Source organism: Balaenoptera physalus (genome assembly GCF_965194825.1).
Source record: "Balaenoptera physalus genome assembly, chromosome: 17".
Taxonomy (NCBI): Eukaryota; Metazoa; Chordata; class Mammalia; order Artiodactyla; family Balaenopteridae; genus Balaenoptera; species Balaenoptera physalus.
In genome coordinates this window covers 41,458,443-41,477,983 of record NC_138895.1, presented here as the reverse complement: position 1 = coordinate 41,477,983, position 19,541 = coordinate 41,458,443, and positions in this window count along the sequence as shown.

The window sequence follows — 19,541 nt, the reverse complement described above, 5'->3', positions numbered from 1 at the left end:
TGGGCATATCCACGTCTGGTGGTGTGTTTTGGGGTGTCTGTGGCCTTATTATGATTTTAGGCAGCCTCTCTGCTAATGAATGGGGCTGTGTTCCTGTTTTGCTAGTTGTTTGGCCTAGGGTGTCCAGCACTGTAGCTTGCTGGTCGTTGAATGAAGCTGGGTCTTGATGTTGAGATGGAGATCTCTGAGAGATTATCACCGTTTGGTATTACGTGGACCTGGGAGGTCTCTTGTGGACCAGTGTCCTGAAGTTGGCTCTCCCACCTCAGAGGCACAGCCCTGATGCCTGGCTGGAGCACCAAGAGCCTTTCATCCACACGGTTCAGAATAAAAGGGAGAAAAAATAGAAAGAAAGAAAGAGGATAAAATAAAATAAAATAAAATAAAGCTATTATAATAAAAAATAAGAAAAAAATTATTAAGAAAAAATTTTTTTTAATTTTTAGAAATAAATTTATTAATTTTGTATAATAAAAATAAGAGAAAATTAAGAAAAAATTTATTAAGAAAAATTGTTTAATTTTTAAAAATAAAAAATAAGAAAAAACTTATTGAGAAAAAAAGTTTGTTAATTTTTTAAAATAGACAATAAGGAAAAAATTATTAAGAAAACATTTATTAAGAAAAAAAAATTTTTTTAAGTAAAAAAAAAAAAAACAAAAAAAACGGACAGACCAAACCCTAGGACAAGTGGTGAAAGCAAAGCTATACAGACAAAATCCCACCCAGAAGCATACACATATACACTCACAAAAAAAGGAAAAGGGGGAAAATTAATATATCCTGCTCCCAAAGTCCACCTCCTGAATTTGGGATGATTCGTTGTCTATTCAGGTATTCAACAGATGCAGGTACATCAAGTTGTTTGCGGAGCTTTAATCCGCTGCTTCTGAGGCTGCTGGGAGAGATTTCCCTTTCTCTTCTTTGTTCGTACAGCTCCCGGGGTTCAGCTTTGGATTTGGACCCGCCTCTGCGTGTAGGTCGCCTGAGGGCATCTGTTCCCCACCCAGACAGAATGGGGTTAAAGGAGCAGCTGCTTCGGGGGCTCTGGCTCACTCAGGCAGGGGGCCGGGCGGGGGAGGGAAGGGTACAGATGTGGGGCGAGCCTGCGGTGGCAGAGGCCAGCGTGACGTTGCACCAGCCCGAGGCATGCCGTGCGTTCTCCCGAGGAAGTTGTCCCCGGATCACAGGAGCCTGGCCGTGGCGGGCTGCACCAGCTCCCGGGAGGGGCGGTGTGGAGAGTGACCTGTGCTTGCACACAGGCTTCTTGGTGGCGGCAGCAGCAGCCTTAGCATCTCATGCCCGTCTCTGGGGTCCGCGCTGATAGCCGCAGCTCGCGCCCTTCTCTGGAGTTCGTTTAGGCGGCACTCTGAATCCCCTCTCCTTGCGTGCCTCGAAACAAAGAGGCAAGAAAAAGTCTCTTGCCTCTTTGGCAGCTGCAGACCTTTTCCCGGACTCCCTACTGGCTAGCTGTGGTGCACTAGCCCCCTTCAGGCTCTGTTCATGATGCCAACCCCAGTCCTCTCCCTGCGATCCGACCGAAGCTGGAGCCTCAGCTCCCAGCCCCTGCTCGCCCCGGCAGGTGAGCAGAAAAGCCTCTCGGGCTGGTGAGTGCTGCTCGGCACCGATCCTCCATGTGGGAATCTCTCTGCTTTGCCCTCCACACCCCTGTGGCTGCGCTCTCCTCCGTGGCTCCGAAGCTTCCCCCCTCTGCCACCCGCAGTCTCCGTCCGCGAAGGGGTTTCCTAGTGTGTGGAAACCTTTCCTCCTTCACAGCTCCCTCCCACTGGTGCAGGTCCCGTCCCTATTCTTTTGTCTCTGTTATTTCTTTTTTCTTTTGCCCTACCCACGTACGTGGGGAGTTTCTTGCCTTTTGGGAGGTCTGACGTCTTCTGCCAGCGTTCAGTGGGTGTTCTCTAGGAGCAGTACCACGTGTAGAAGTATTTCTAATGTATCTGTGGGAAGGAAGGTGATCTCCGCATCTTACTCTTCCGCCATCTTGCCTGTTTTGTTTTATTTATTGGTATGTTAATGGTAGGATATATAACCTTGTAACTCATATTGTGTAGACTCTAGAACTTGTTATAATCTTCTGGAGAATGTTGATTTTTTTTTTTCAATCCGGCACTCTACCTAGGAGGGACAGACAGAATGCCCTGTAAAGGACTGGGAACATGGTGGCACCCAGTGGAGGTCCACTGTGCACTGCTCCTCCACAGAGGACTTTGTTACTATCCAGACTCCAAATACCTCTAATGGGAAAATAACCTCAAAGAGAGTCAACCTAGAAACAGCTGTTGAAATGCCTGTTGAAATAGCAGCAACACCTGGAAGGAAAAACTTATTGATGAATAAGCATATATGATCCTCTGGGGTCTCTTATTGGGGTAGTTGGGATCTTCCTAGGAAATCAAAGATCTGACAGGAGTACTTGGTGGCAAAGGCCAGTGAGATCTGATTTGGTTCTGTATCAGAGTTCATTATATAATAATGAATTACATAAAATACATAAACTGATGACACTTGCAGAAACTTGGTTGCACTAAGGTAATGTCATTAAGTAGTTTTGCTATTTTAGTGTGGTTTTAGTTCCATCCACCTTTTAAGTAGTTAATAATCTCACTATTGTGATTCTCACTTCAAATTCTCTTAACATGCTCTTGCTACAAGAGCTGATAAAGAGAAAATTTTTTTGACAAAGTCACCTCCTTGATTTCTTTATCTGTGCTACATCTGCCTTAGAGATTAAATAATTATATACTTCTGGAAAGTAATTAATCTTCTGGGAGGACAAAAATCCAAAGAGGCCTCTTGGAGAGATCATCTTGTTTAACCTCTGACCTATTTAGGGAGAGAACTCCATTGGATGGAGCATTTCTGGTTTCTCTATTATAGTTACTCTGTTGTTGTTGATTCCAAAAGTGCTTCTGCAAAGAGGGAAGTGAAGTCAGTGAGCCACTTTATTAAACAAGATATGGGCTTATTCTAGAACTTTCTGTGTCTTTTCATACAGGCTTGAGTTTATGCTCTCCTGGCTCCTTTGATTCTAATTTTTAAATAATCTAAAAGGGACTTCTTCCTAAGGGACAGGGAGTGGGTTAATCTTTATTTGCATATTTGAAACAAACACACTTACTCTCTGCCCTTCACTTTTTTCTCCCAAATTTTCTTCACCCTGTTCAACTAGATTATCACATTACTCTAGTTTTTACTACCTCCTGACTTAATGAGATACAATGCACTGCACTCATGGTGTGAAAAAAAAAGTGATTAAAGCATACTGTAGCAGATGTGTCAGGGAGAATACTATTTCTAAGCCTGAGGGAAGCCACTGGAAATTTCCCAAAGAATTATTTAATAAATCCTTCTGCTCATGCAACTAAGAATGAGATTATTACTGATATATTCATTCAAGACAAAAAGTAACATAGAAAAGAGAAGATTGTTTGGTTAGAGAAAGAAATGAAAGCAAAAAGAAGATTTTAAGACATAGTTCTAAAATGAGTTTATAGATAGTCTGAAGAACATCTGGATAGCCTACAGTGAATAGTTAAACTCTTTTTAAAAAAATCACAAGGTGAAAAAGAATAAAAAGAAAAAAAAAGACTTTCCAAGTAGCTTCCATGCTGTTGGTGAGTGGATCAGTGTGAGTGCTGGAGGAAACTGTGGAGATGTTTTTGTGTAAATAATACAGGTAATCGAGGTTTTAAAGCAGTTTGTTCTAAAGTTCCCAAAGGAAGGTCTTATTTGATGAATAGTGAAGACAAACAGAACCTTTAGGTTTTTAATAACAACTCTACTTTTGACCAATTTAGTTCAGGATTTTTCCTGTAGCCAAGTGACACAACACATTTGACAGTCAGTTTGGGGTTATTTAGAGTCTGCATGTTTCTGTACCTTTCCTCTCCATTGATTCATTTACTTTTATGCAGGGAAGGGAAGTGAAACCAGTTATTTGGTTCTATGTTATAACAAATGTTTGATTGGGTGAGAATTGTTGACTAAAATGATATTTTGAAGTCTATTTGTAATTCCAATAATTAGGAAAGCAGTGACACCACCACTTTCATATTGATTTATCTGAAATTTAACATTCAAGACTAATTATTCTAAGCGTCATAAGAATAGTTCAGATAACACCTACAATTTTATACCAACAAATTCTGTCTATAATATAATATTTTTGAATGATTCTTCTGATGGTTTTATATACATTTTGAACTGCTTTTCATATCCTCATTCATATTCTATTATCCTCTATGATAGAATTATTTTCACATATCCAATAATGGCTACTTCACATTATGTATTTGGAAAATGTTGATGTTCATGCTTTTGTACATCATAATGAGTAAAGTAGTGAAAAGCATATGTGGCCAGGTTGTCTGTCTTCTAGAAAACTTTCTACCAGTCAAGTAGACAGCCTAATCATTCCTTTTTTTCTCTTCACCCTATAGATATATGCACTCACATACATACCTTATCCATTACTGTTTTAGCTTCTTAAAAATACTGTTTTCGTTAAGCATCTTCTGCCTAAAAGAATTAAAAAACAAACAAACAAACAAACCCAGTGAAGTTCTAATAGTCTGAAATTTGTCTAAGCTGGTCAACGTTTCTTCTTGCTCACAAGTTCTCCATTTATAAGTTTGGCTCAAGCCACAATATATGCTTAATAGAGTTAAGATTGAAGAGGGCTTAGAAAAATGCCTAGAAAGCATGCTGGAAGGTGTAGATCTCAGAAAAATTAGTTAAGAACAGCTCTACAAAGTAAGCACAATCTGAGAGAAAAAGGAAATAATTTCCTATTTCAAACAGTTAAAAACAGGGTATATGGACCAGTGGTCAGAACTTCCATCCTATTCGGGTGGGATGATGGAATAAGGAAATGGGGATGATGCAGTGGTGATGGTGAGGAAACCAATAGATGTGCCATTTTTGCAGGGAATAATGGTAAAGGCAGAGCGCAAGAGGATATCTTTGAGTGATAGTAGCCTTACGCTGACAACCTGTTGTGAGAGAAATGTAAATACTAAAACAGTTCACTCACATGCACAATTTTTATTTAAAGAAACCTCAAGGTATACCAGGGAGAATTTCTGCTGGCCTGGAATTCTGACCTGGTCTCTCCCTCTACACAGATCTCTTCCAGATTGATGATCCAGGGAGAAATATTATCATTCAAAAATGATATAAACCAGATAATAGCACAGGATCAATATAAAAACACTATAAGTAAAACAGAAGAAAGGAATAAGGAAAATAAATGACAGATGAAGAACATTCACTAGAAAAATGTTACTAAAAAGTGTATAAAAAAAGAGACCAAACATGTTGCTATGACTTATAAAACAAATATATTTTGCAAGTATGAATCCAGAGTAGATATTTGGGAGTGTAGGGGAGACATAATGATAACCAGAGGAGATAAACAGAAGCAGTTATAATTCAGGAATGAAAGAAAAGAAAAAAAATACCATTCTCGATATAAAGACAATTTTGTAAGTAGCACAAGGGAGACTCGGCACTATTGAAAATGTAAGGTATAAGGACAGGATTGAGATGAAGTAGTAATGAACAAAGGATTAAAAATAGAGAGAAAGATAGATACTGGGCACAAGGAAAATTCAACCCAAGTGTAATAGGTGGTTTTGCAAAAGAGAATAAAACATAGGAGAAATACTTTAAAATTGTCTTCATTTTCTATTGCTGCATAACAAATTCCACAAATTTAATAGCTTAAAACAACACTCATTATTATCTCATAGCTTCTGCAGAGTAGAAGCTTCTGCATGGTTGTACTGAGTTCTTCTGCTTAGGGTTTCACGAAGCTGAAATCAATTTGACCAAGTTCTTACCTGAATGATCTGGGAATAAACCTGCTTCCAAGCTTATTCAGGTTGATGGCAAAATTCAGGCTTTTGGCAACTATAGGACTGATGTCCCTTTTTCTTGGCTGTTAACTGTGGGTCACCCTCACCTTTTAGAGGGCTGCATGCCTTCCTCATTATGTGACTCCATCTCTCTTCAAAGCCAGCAACAGCACATCAGATTATTCTTGTGCTTCCAATCTCTCTGACTTTTTCTTCTGCTATTAACCTGAGAAAACTCTGCTTTTTAAAGGGCTCATGTGATATTTGACTCATCCCGATAAACTCCTTATTATGAGATAAATTGTGCCATTAATGTAACATGCTCATGAGAGAGATAACTCATCATAATCACAGGATCCAAAGATTGGAATGGGGAATAATGGAGGTGATTTTTAGAATCCTGCCTAACACAAAGATATAACTATAAAAAATTCCTCCAAACTAAAGGAAGAATTAAACTTATAGTTTCAAAGGGCAAGTTGTCCTTAAAAATAAATGCGGATAACGTAATGATGGATTCATGTCATTGTGCATTTGTCCAAACCCATAGAATGTACATCAAAAGAGAATGGTAATGTAAACTATGGACTTTGGATGATAATGATGTGTCAATGTAGGTTCATCAGTTGTAACAAATGTACTGCTCTGGTGGGGCTATTGATAATGGAGGAGGCTATACATGTGTGGGAGCAGGGGTATATGCAAAATCTCTGTACATTCACCTCAATTTTGCTGTGAACTTAAAACTGTTCATAAAAAGTCTTAATAGTAAGTAAATAAATAAATGCAGAATAATAAAAATTGACACATATCCTAGAAATATTACTGGACTTCAAGAAAAAAAAAAAAAAGAGAGCAGCACTATTCACAATAGCTAAGATATGGAAACAACCTAAACGTTCATTGATGGATGAATGGATAAAGAAGCCTCATAAAAGAAGTAAATCCTGTCATTTGTAACAACATAGATAAACTATGAGGACATTATGTTAAGTGAGAGAAGTCAGAGAGAGAAAGACAAGTACTAAATAATTTCACTTATAGGTGCAATCTAAAACAGTAAAACTCATAGAAGCAGGGAATAGAATGGTTGTTGCTAGGGGAGAGGGGGAAATGGGGAGATGTTGGTCAAAGTGTAGAAAGTGTCAGTTATGCAAGATTAATCAGTTCCTGAGATCTAACATACAACATAGTGTCTATAGTTAACAACACTGTAATGTATATCTGGAATTTGCTAAGAGGATAGTTTTACATTAAGTTTTCTTATCACACACACACATACACACACATACACACACACACAAAGAAAATAAAAAGAAGTGGTAACTATGTGGAGGTGATGTATATATTAATTAGCTTGGTTGTGATCATTTCACAATGTACATGTATCAAAACATAAAGTTGTAGACCTTAAACATAAACAATGTTTATATGTCAATTGTACCTCAATGAAGATGTTGGAAAAAAGAATTCTCTTTGCCTACAGTTAAAAAAAAAATCAGCTCACCCAAAAAGCATAAATATTCAAACTGGCCTCAGATCTCTCACTAGTGACATTAAACGTCAGAACAGAATTTAATATTGCTTGTTAATTTCTCAGGGAAAGAAAGTATAAACAAAGAATTTTATGCACAATAAAACCATTATTTAAGCATAAAAGCCACAGGCAGGCATTTAAAACTATGCCAGAAAACAAGTAATATAGTTTCAATTAAGCTTCCTTGATAAAAGTATTAGACAGAGGACTTCAGTCAGCCAAGTAATGAATAGAAATACTCCAAAAATGGGCTTGTATTCACATAATCAGTGTTATCTGCTACAATATAATATATCCTCCCCCAAGTTTCAATGGCTTAACAAAATAAAAGTTTATTTATTGTTCATATCTCTGTTTACGTTGTGACAGAGATTTCGGCTCCTTCTGTGTTGTAGCATTATTTCCTAAAGCCTCCTCAGAGACCTTCTTGGATATTCTGCATTCTACCGGCTAATGAGCAAAGTGAGAGAGGATAGGATCATGTGACACATTAAATTTCTAGATCAGGAAGTGATACACTTTTCATTGGTTAGAACTTAATCTGGTGGCCCCAGCCTAATCCAAAAGTTTGCTGGGATACATAATCTTCCTGTGTGTCCAAGAAGACCAAATGGAACTGAGGGCTATCTGGCACTAGGAATTGACTTCAGAATTTTCCGTTCTTGTCACAATGTGTCTGTTTCTCTTTTCCTCCCTCACAAAGAATACATTCACTATCCCATCCAACCACTGCATCTAGTTCAAGGTCAAGGCAATCTTCTCATCAGATTCAGATATGGCTCCTATGACCTAAATAAAAATAAATTTAAGAATGTTATATAGAAACATCTAAATAAAAATAAATTTTAAAATATATGTTCCCTTCCCCCACTCGTTGAATATACAGTGATAAGTTGGTCCTACCATGCTGTTAAGATGTAGCATGTGGAAGTCTTGTCCCAAGTATGGAGTCTTGGCCCAAGTATGCATTATAGTTGGTCCAATGATCATTTCCCTAGTTCATTACAAGCATAATTGGGATGGGCATACTTAGCATTAAGCAGTTCACTCACATTGGTTCCCAGACTAGTGGAATATGAGCTATAATAAAGGAAAACCCAACTGGAGACCCCTGAAATTGTCCTCTCCCCCATAGCCAATATAGTAAGTGAATCAGCAGAAGCTATACAGTATCCTGAGTGCAGTGGCCTCATAAAGGCCCAACTAAAGCACTATCTTGGAGAAGATACCCTGCATATTTGGGGCAAGTCCTTTAAGAATGTGGTGTGCACATTGAAATAATAGCCATTATGTGTTTTTTCTGTGGTTATAGGATGCTGAATGCCTGACTATGGAACATCAAGTGACTATGCAATCAGAACTGCTTACCACACCCTAAGTATTTTCATACCAACAAAGTCATAAGGTACAGCATTAATCCACACTGCAATGGAAATTGTACCTTTGGGATCGAGCCCAAACAGGTCTGGATGGCACAAATAAGTCACAAGCATGGATATCACAGGGCCCAAGTCACCTACCTCTGCTGCATCTGTGCAGCTCACATTTATGTCTTTTCTTTGAAATACCATCCCTTCAGGACACTAGTCATCCAGTGATGGCAAGTTGATTATGTCAGACCATCATCACCATGAAGGTGTGATACAATCCTTCAAGATCACAAGCCGGCCACTCAATGGCAGATTCATACCAGAGTCCTTCCCTAGACAGGGAGTGAGTCAGACTTATGGTTTGCTTTGCCAACCACGGTACTTTGGCCAGCCGCACTTTCCAAATGTGCACAGAGTGTCTGATTTATTGTCATGAGATACTGTAGAATGATGTTTCAGACCAAGGAAGATGGTGAAGAAGATACAGCAATGGGCACATGGTCGCAGGATCCACTAGTTGTACCATATAGACATATACACTAAACCCTTTAGCTGTCAGCCTATTAGAACATTGAAACGACCTCATAAAGCCTTGACTAAAGCACCAGTTCAGTGATGACATCCTGTTATTTGGGGTGCTGTCCATCAAGATGTAGTATATATATTTAAGCAACAGTTATTATATAGAATTGATCTCTGACTGGTGGAATACCTGAAAGTAAGAACCAAGGAGTAGAGGTAAGAGTGGCCCCTCTCAGTCAGTAACCCTCATAGTGACTTTGTGTTTCTTGTCCCCTTAAGTTTATTGTCTGCTGGACTAGACATACTAGTTTGGGGAAGGATTCCTTCTATAGGTGACAGAGCAAATATTTTATTTTATTTTTATTTTTATTTTTATTATTTGTTTGGTGTATGATGGGAACATTTAAGACCTTTATTTTCCTTTTTAAAATAGTTTTTCCAACTTTCCCTTAACTTTATTGAGATATAATTGACATATAACATTCTGTAAGTTTAAGGTGTACATGTTGATTTGGTACACTTGTTTATATATTGCAAAATGATTACTACCATAACTTTAGCTGAGAACTCAGTCATCTCACATAATTACCATTTCTTTTTTTGTGGTGAGTATATTTAAGGTCTACTTTCTTAGCAACTTTCAGTAATATAATACAGTATTGTTAACTATAATCAACATGCTGTACATTAGATCCTAAGAACTTACTCATCTTATTACTGGAATTTTGTACCCTTTAACTTACATCTCTCCATTTCCCCCACCCCTCAGCCCCTGGTAGCGACCACTCTACTCTCTGTTTCTCTGAATTTGGCTTTCTATATTCCACGTATAAGTGATGATGTTCAGTAATTGTCTTTTGCTGTTTGACTTACTTTACTTAGCATAATGCCCTCAAATATTTCCATGTTGTTACATGTAGCAGGATTTTCTTTTTTCTCATAGCTGAATAATATTCCACTATATATATGTACACATCTTCTTTATTCATCTATTAATGGGCACTTAGGTTGTTTCCATATCTTGGCTATTGTAAATAATGCTTTAATGGACATAGGGTTCATATATCTCTTTGAAATCTTGTTTTCATTTCTTTTGGATATATACCCAGAAGTGGGATTGGTGGATTTTATGATAACTCTAGTTTTAAGTTTTTGAGGAATCTCCATTCCGTTTTCCATGGCACCAATTTACATTCCCACAAACAGTGCACAAGGGTTCCCTTTTCTCCACATCCTCACCTATGCTTATCATTTTGATGATAGTCATTCTAAGGGTATGAGGTGATATCTCATTGCAGTTTTGATTTGCATTTTCCTGATAACTAGTGAAGTTGAGCACCTTTGCATGTACCTGTTGGTCATTTGTATGTCTTCTTTGGAAAAATGTCTATTTAGCTTCTCTGCCTATTTTTTAATTGGATTATTATTTATTTATTTTTTTGCTATTTTTTTTCTTGCTGTGTGATATGTGGGATCTTAGTTCCCTGACTGGGGATCAAACCTACAACCCCTGCAGTGGAAGCACAGATTCTTAACCACTGGGTCTCCAGGGAAGTCCATTTTTTTGTTATTGGGCTGCATGAGTTCTTTATATATTTCGAATATTAGCCCCTTCTGAAATATATGATTTGTAAATATTTTCTCCCATTCCATACATTACTTTTCCATTTCACTGATTATTTCTTTTGCTCTGCAGAAGATTTTTAATATGACGTAGTCCCATTTATTACATTTTGCTTTTGTTGCTTGTGTTATTGGTGTCATATCCAAAAAGTTGTTTCTAGGAACAATGTCAAGGAGTTTTTTCCTATTTGCTTCTAGGAGTTTTATGGTTTCAGTTCTTATATTTTAAAGTCTTTAATCCATTTTGAGTTAAGTTTTGTGTATGGTGTAAGATAAGGTCCAGTTTCATTCTCCTGCTTGTGGTTATCCCATTTACCCAACACCACGTATTGAAGAGATTATTTTTTTCCTTGTTGAGTATTCTTGTCTCCCTTGTCAAATATTAGTTGTGCAGGTTTATTTCTAGGCTCTCAACTCTGTTACATTGGTCTATGTGTCTATTTTTATGCCAATCTCATCCTATTTCATTACTATAGCTTTGTAGTACAGTAGGAATTGTGATGCCTACAGCTTTGTTCTTTTTTCTCAGGATTGCTTTGGCTGTTTGGGATCTTTTATGGTTCCATACAAATTTTAGGATTTTTTTTTCTATTACTGTGAAAAATTCCATTGGAATTTTGATTGAGATTGCATTAAATCTATAGGTGGATTTTGCTAGTATGGAAGTTTTAACAATATCATTTCTTCTGATCCATGAGTAAGGGATATCTTCATATTTATTTGTGTCTTTCTCAATTTCTTTCATCAAAAAGTGTTGTAGTTTTAAGTATCGGGTTGGCCAAAAAAGTTCATTCAGCTTTTTCTGTAAGATGTTATGGAAATTTTTCACCAACACAATATATAGATCTTCTACCTCATTGGTTAAATTTATTCCTAAGTATTTTATTGTTTTTGATGCTATTGTGAATGAGATTGCTTTCTTTATTGCTTTTTTAGAGGTTTTGTTGCTAGTGTATATAAACAACTGATTTCTACATGTTGATTTTATATCCTGCAACTTCACTAAATTTGTTAATTTGTACTAACAGTTTACTGGGGAGTCTTCAGGATTTTCTTATAACTTTTTAAAAATAAAATCATATTAGAGGAGTGGCTAAGATTTCAGAGTAGGGAGACTTTGACCGTAGCTCCTTCCACAGGCACACCAAAATTGCAACAATTTTCAGAGCAACTATCTATGAGAGCAACCAGAAGACTAGCAGAAAAGATCTTCTACAGTTAAAGATATAAAGAAGGAGCTAAAATGAGACTGATAGAAGGGGTAGGGTTGTGGTATAGTCAAGAACCATAAAAATAACTATAGACTACCCACACATAAGAGGATAATTACAATTGCAGAGGTTCTCCCCAAGAAGTGAGGGGTCCAATTGCCACATAAAGCTCCCAAGTCTGGGGCTCCTGCACCAGTAAGATGAACCCCCAGAATGTTTGGCTTGGAAGGTCAGTTGGATTTACTTTGGGAGACCCAGAAGGCTGTGGGAAATAGAGACTACAATCTTAAGTTGTACACACAAAATCTCGCATGCCCCGAGACCCAAGACCCAGGGCAGAAACAGCAATTTAAAAGAAACCTGGGTCAGATCCATCTGCTGATCTTGGAGAGCCTACTGGAAAAGGAGGATGCAGTTAAAACTTACCCTGGGGACATAGACGCTAGCAGCAGCTATTTTGGGGAGTTCATCCTGCCACCAACTGGTCAAAACCGGTACTGAGACACCCCAGCCAGGCAGCTAGCTAGGTGGGGACATAGTCCCACCCACTAGCAGGCTGGCTGCCATAGGACTCCTTAAGACCTCTGCCACCCTAGAACACAACCCTGCCCACCACAGGGCCTGCATTAGCCCTGGAACACCCAGGGTTTCCTGCAGCAATCTGTCAGACATGGCCCTGCTCACTAGCAGTCCAGCACTATCCTGAGGACACAGCATCACACACCAGGGACAGGCACCAGCCTCAGGAGTACCTATGCCCTGGTCCTGCCCACCTACAGGCTGACACTAGCTCTGAGACACTTTTGGACCCACAGCCAGCCACCCTGGGATCCAGTCCCACTCACTAGCAGGCTAATATCAGCATTGGGACACATCAGATCCCACAGCCAGCCATATCAGGAACTGGCCACCAGCAGGCCAAAACTAACTCTGGGACCACCCCCCCAGTCCCATAATTGGCCATCTTGGTAGGCCAGAATTACCCCCAAGATCCTCCAGAGCTCCACAGCTGCCTCATGATCCAGCTCTGCCCACCAACAGTCATCAGCCTCTTCACTAGGCAGGATGTGGCAACCAAAAGGACCAGGGGCCAGCCACACCTACCAAACTGCCCACAGTAGTCAGCCTTCCACAATAGAAGGACCCACACAGCCCACATAGGGGGCATAACCTAGAGCATATAGCTCTTGAGACTAGAGGTGTGTGTGCTGCTGGGACCCATGGGGTGTTTCCTACATAAGGCCACTTATTGAAGATTAGGAAATATAACCAACCTAACCAATGAATTAGAAATTAAAACAGCAAATGAGGTGACAGAAAAATATGTTCCAGATGAATGAACAAGATAAAACCCTAGAAGAGGAACTAACTGAAGTGGAAATAAACAATCTAGCACAAAAGAGTTTAAGGTAATGACCATAAATATGATCAAAGAACTCGGGAAAAGAATGTATGTTTACAGTGAGAAGCTAGAGGTTTTTATCCAAGAGTTAGAAAATATAAAGAGTCAAACAAAGTTGAGGAACATGAAAACTGAAATTAAAAAAAAAACACTAGAAGGAATGAACAAGTAGATTCGATAATACAGAGGACGGTAGCAGTAAACTGGAAGACAGAATAGTGGAAATGACAGAAACTGAACAGAAAAAAGGAAAAAGAAAAGAAATTGGGTCAGTTTAAGAGAATTCTGGGACAACATCAAGCATATAACATTTGCATTATGGAGGGTCCCAGAAGGAGAAGAGAGAGAAAGGGACATTTGAAGACATAATAGCTGAAAACATCCCTAACCTGAGAAAGAAAACAGACATCCAGATCCAGGAAACACAGAGACTCCCAAACAGGATCAATCACCTCAAGATGCATTGTTATTAAAATGGAAAAAATTAAAGATAAAAGGAGAATATTAAAGGCAGCAAGGGAAAAACAAGTTACATACAAGGTAACTCTCAAGACTGTCAGCTGACTTTTCAGCAGAAACTCTGCAGGCCAGAAGGGAATGGCATGATATATTGAAAGTGATGAAAGGAAAAAAACCTACAACCAAGATCACCCTACCTAGCAAAGATTTCAATCAGATTTCATGGAAACATCAAAAGTTTTAAACAAGCAAAAGCTAAAAGAGTTCAGCACCACCAAACCAGTTTTACAAGAAATGTAAAGAGACTTCTAAGTGAAAAAGAAAAGGCTGCAACTAGAAAGGTAAAATTATGGAAGAGAAAGTCTCACTGGTGAAGGCAAATATACAGTAAAGGTAGTAGATCAAACACTTATAAAGCTAGTAAGAAAGTTAAAGACAAAAGTAGTAAAATCATCTATATCCACAATAAGTAGATAAGGGATACACAAAACAAAAGGATGTAGAATGTAATGTCACAAACAGTAAACATAGTGGTGGGGATTAAAAATGAAACGTTTTTAAAATGCATTCAACTTAAGAGATGAGTAACATAAAATAATCATATATAGAGATAGAGATAGATACATATAGATTTCCATATATGAACCTTGTAGGAACCACAAGCCAAAAATCTATACTAGATACATACACACAAAAAAAGAGAAAGAAATCCACACATAACACTAAAGATAGTCATTACATCACAAGGAAAGAGAAAAAAATAAGAAAGGAACAACTTAAAAAAAAAAAAGTCTACCCCAAAACAATTAGTAAAATGACAATAAGTACATACGTACCAGTAATTACTTTAAATGTGTAAAGGATAAATTCTCCAATCAAAAGACATAGAGTGGCTGAATAATTATAAAAACAAGACCCACATTATATACTCCCTACAAAAGAATAATTTCATATCTAAAGACACACAGACTGAAAGTGAGGGGATGGGAAAAGGCATCCATGAAAATGAAAACAAAAAGAAAGCCAGGGAGGCAATACTTATATAAGACAAAATAGACTCTAAAACAAAGTCTATAACAAGAGACAAAGAAGGACATTACATAATGATCAAGGGATTGATCCAAGAAGAAGATATAACAGTTGTAAAAATATATGCACCCAACACAGAAACACCTAAATTCATAAAGCAAATATTAATAAACATAAAGGAGGAAATTGACAATAACACAATAACAGTAGGAAAATTTAACATCACACTTACATCAATGGACAGATCATCCAGAGAGAAAATTAATAAGGAAACACAGGTTTTAAAAGAAACATTAATCCATAAGGACTTAATAGGTATATCTAGAACATTCCATGCAAAGCAGCAGAATACACATTCCTTTCAAATGCACATGGAACACTCTCCAGTATAGATCATATGCTAGGCCACAAAACAAATATCAGTAAATTTAAGAAGATTGAAATCATATCAAGCATCTTTTCCAACCACAGCAGTATGAGATTAGAAATCAACTACTAGAAAAAACTGCAAAACAACAGAAACACTTAGATGCTAAGCATAAATAGTATGCTACTAAGCAACCAATGGATCACTGATGAAATCAAAGAGGAAATAAAAAAAAAGACCTGGAGACAAATAAAAACATAAAGATCCAAAATCTATGGGATGCAACAGATGTAGTTCTAATAGGGAAGTTTATAATGAAACAAGCCTACCTCAGGAAACAAGAAAAATTTTAAATAAACAATCTAACCTTACACCTAAAGCAACCAGAAGAAGAACAAATAAAATCCAAAGTTAGTAGAAGGAAAGAGATAATAAAGATTAGAGCAGAAATAAATATAAAGTAGAGACTCTATAACCAATAGAAAAGATCAATGAAACTAAGAGCTGGTTCATTGAAACTATAAACAAAATTGATAAACCTTTAGCCAGATGCATTAAGAAAAAAAGAGAGGCCCCAAATCAATAAAATCATAAATGAAAGAAGATAAGTTACAGCCAACACCACATACATACAAAGGAATATAAGAGATTACTGTGAACAATTATGTGCCAATAAAATGGACAAATTAGAAGAAATGACAAATTTCTAGAAATATACAATTTCACAAGACTGTATCAGGAAGAAATAGAAAATATGAACAATCAAATTACCAATAAAGAAATTGATGCAGTAAACAACAACAACAACAACAACAAATCAACAAACAAAAATCTAGGACCAGACGGCTTCACAGGTAAATTCCACCAGATATTTTAAGAACAGTTAATATCTATCCTTTTCAAGCTATAACAAAGCATTGCAGAGGAAGGAGTGCTTCTGAACTCATTCTATGAGGCCAACATCACCCAGATAACAAAACCAGTTGAAGATATCACACACAAAAATTACAGGCAAATATCACAGATGAACAATAACACAAAAATCCTCAACAAAATATTAGCAGACCAGTTTCAACAATATATTAAAAGGAACACACACCTTGATCAAGTGGGATTTATCCCAGGGATGCAAGGATGGTTCAATATCCACAAATCAATCAATGTGATCACATTAAAAAAAACGAAGGATAAAAATTACATTATCATATCAATAGATGGAGAGAAAGCATTTGACATAATCCAATATCCACTCACAGTAAAAACTCCTAACAAAGTTGGTATAGAGGGAACATACCTTAACGTAATAAAGGTCATATATGACAAGCCCGCAGCTAACATCATATTCAATGATGAAAAGATGAAAGAATTTCCTCTAAGATCAGGAACATGACAAGGATGTTCACTCTTACCACTTTCATTCAACATAGTATTGCAAGTCCTAGCCACAGCAATCAAACAAGAAAAGAAATAAAATAAATCCAAATTGGAAACGAAGAAGTCTAACTTTCACTGTTTGCAGATGACATGCTACAATACATAGAAAGTTCTAAAGACATTACCAAAAAATTACTAGACTTCATCAATGAGTTCAGTAAGGTGGCAGGATACAAAGTTAACATACAGAAATATGTTGCATTTCTATCCATTAACCATAAACTATCAGAAAGAGAAATTAAGGAAACAATTCCATTCACAATTACATCAAAAAGAATAAAATACTTGGGAATAAATCTAACTAGGATTTAAAAGACCTGTACTCAGAAAACTATAAGACACTGATGAAAGAAATTGAAGACAACACAAACAAACAAACGGAAGACACACTATGCTCATGGCTTGAAACAAGTAATATTGTTAAAATGACCATCCTACCCAAGTCTATCTACAGATTCAATGCAATCATTATCAAAATACCCCTGGCATTTTTCACAGAACTAGAACAAATGATTCTAAAATTTGTATGGAACCACCAAAGATCCTGAATAGCCAAAAAATCTTAAGAAAGAAGAAAAAAATCCAGGTGATATCTCACTCCATGGTTTCAAACTATACCACAAAGCTACAAAAAAGGTAATCAAAACATTATGGTACTGGCACAAAAACAGAAACACAGATCAACAGAACTGAGTAAAGAGCCCAGAAATAGACCCATAGTTATATGGGTAATTAACATATGACAAATGAGGCAAGAATATACGATGGGAAAAAGATAACATTTTCCATAAATGGTCTTGAGAAAACTGGTCAGCTACACGTAAAAGAACTACACTGGACTAATTTCTCACACCATATGCGAAAATAAGCTAAAAATGGATAAAAAACCCAATACTATACACCTCCTAGAAGAAAACATAGGCTGTACACTCTTTGACATAGGTCTTAGCAGTATTATTTTGGATCTGTCTCCTCAGGCAAATGAAATGAAAGAAAAAGTAAACAAATAGGACTACAACAAGCTTTTTAGCTTTTGCATAGCAAAAGAAACTATCACCAAACCAAAAAACAACTTACTGAATGGGAGGAGATATCTGATAAGAGGTTAATATCCAAAATATACAATGAACTCATACAATTCAACATCAAAAATACAAACAACCCAATTAAAAAATAGGCAGAAGACATGAATTGACATTTTCCCAAAGGAAACCCACAGTTGGACAACAGACATATGAAAAGATGCTCAACATCATTACTCATCAGGGAAATGCAAATGAAAACCACAATGAGATATCATCTCACATCTGTCAAAATTGCTGTTATCAAAAAGACAACAAATAAGAAGTGTTGGTGAGAATGTGGAGAAAAGTGCATTCTCATGTACTGTTGGTGAGAATGTAAAATGATGCACCCACAATGGAAAACAGTATGCAGATTCCTCAAAGAATTGCAAATAGGACTGTCATATGATACAGCAAATCCACTCCTGGGTATTCATCTGAAGAAAACAGATAATTCAAAAATCTTAGTTGGAAAAGATGTATGCACCCTTATGTTCATTGTAGTATTTTTTACAATAGCCAAGATATGGAAGCCACCAAGGGTTGACACTGATAGATGAATGGATAAAGAAGATGTTGTATATATATACAATGTATACATGATGGAATATTTTTCAGATATAAAAATGAATGAAATCTTGCCATTTGCGATAAATGGATGAACTTTAGGGTATTATGCTAAGTGAAATAAGTCAGAGAAAAACAAATATTATACGATTTAACTTTTCTGTGGAATTTCAAAAACAAAACAAATGAACAAATACAACTAAACAGAAACAGTCATAGGTACAAAGAACAAACAAGTTGTTGCCAGAGCAGAGGGGGTGGGAGGGGGAAGGAAAGAAATAGGTAAAAGAGATTGAAAGGTACAAACTTTCAGTTACAAAATAAATGAGTCACAGGTATTAAATTTACTGTGTGGGGAATATAGTCAATAATAATGTAATGCATTTATATGCCAACAGATGACAACTATACTTATCATGTTTATCATTTTGATATGTATAGAATTACTGAATCACTCTGTTGTATACCAGGAACTAACATAGTGTTGCAGGTCAACTATACTTCAAACACAAACAAACTCATAGAAAAAGACATCAGATTTTTCGTTACCAGAGGCACAGGGTTGGGGGAGGGAGAATTAGATGAAGGTATTTCAAAGGTACAAATTTCCAGTTATAAGATAAATAAATAGTAAAGATGTAAGGTATAACATGAAAAAGATAATTAACAATGCTATATGTTAAAAATGAAAGTTGTTAAGAGAGTGATACTTAGGCTTTCTCATCAAAAGGAAAAAAAATTTCTTTCTTTAATGTTATATCTATACGAGAGCAGGATGTTCACTAAATCTATTGTGATAATTATTTCATGATGTATGTAAGTTAAATCATTACGTTGTATACCTTAAGCTTATACAGTGCTGTATGTCAATTTTATCTCAATAACTCTGGAAAAAAATTCTAGAAAAGTCAAAACTATAGTGGCAGTAGGTCAATCTGTGGTAGCTAGGTGTTGGCGCTAAAAGAAGGAGACTAATTGCAGAGGGGCATGATGAAACTTTGTGGGTGAAAGAACTATTCTATATCAGAGATCAGTAAACTTCTATAAAGGTCCAAATAATAAGTATTTTAACCTTTGCTGGTC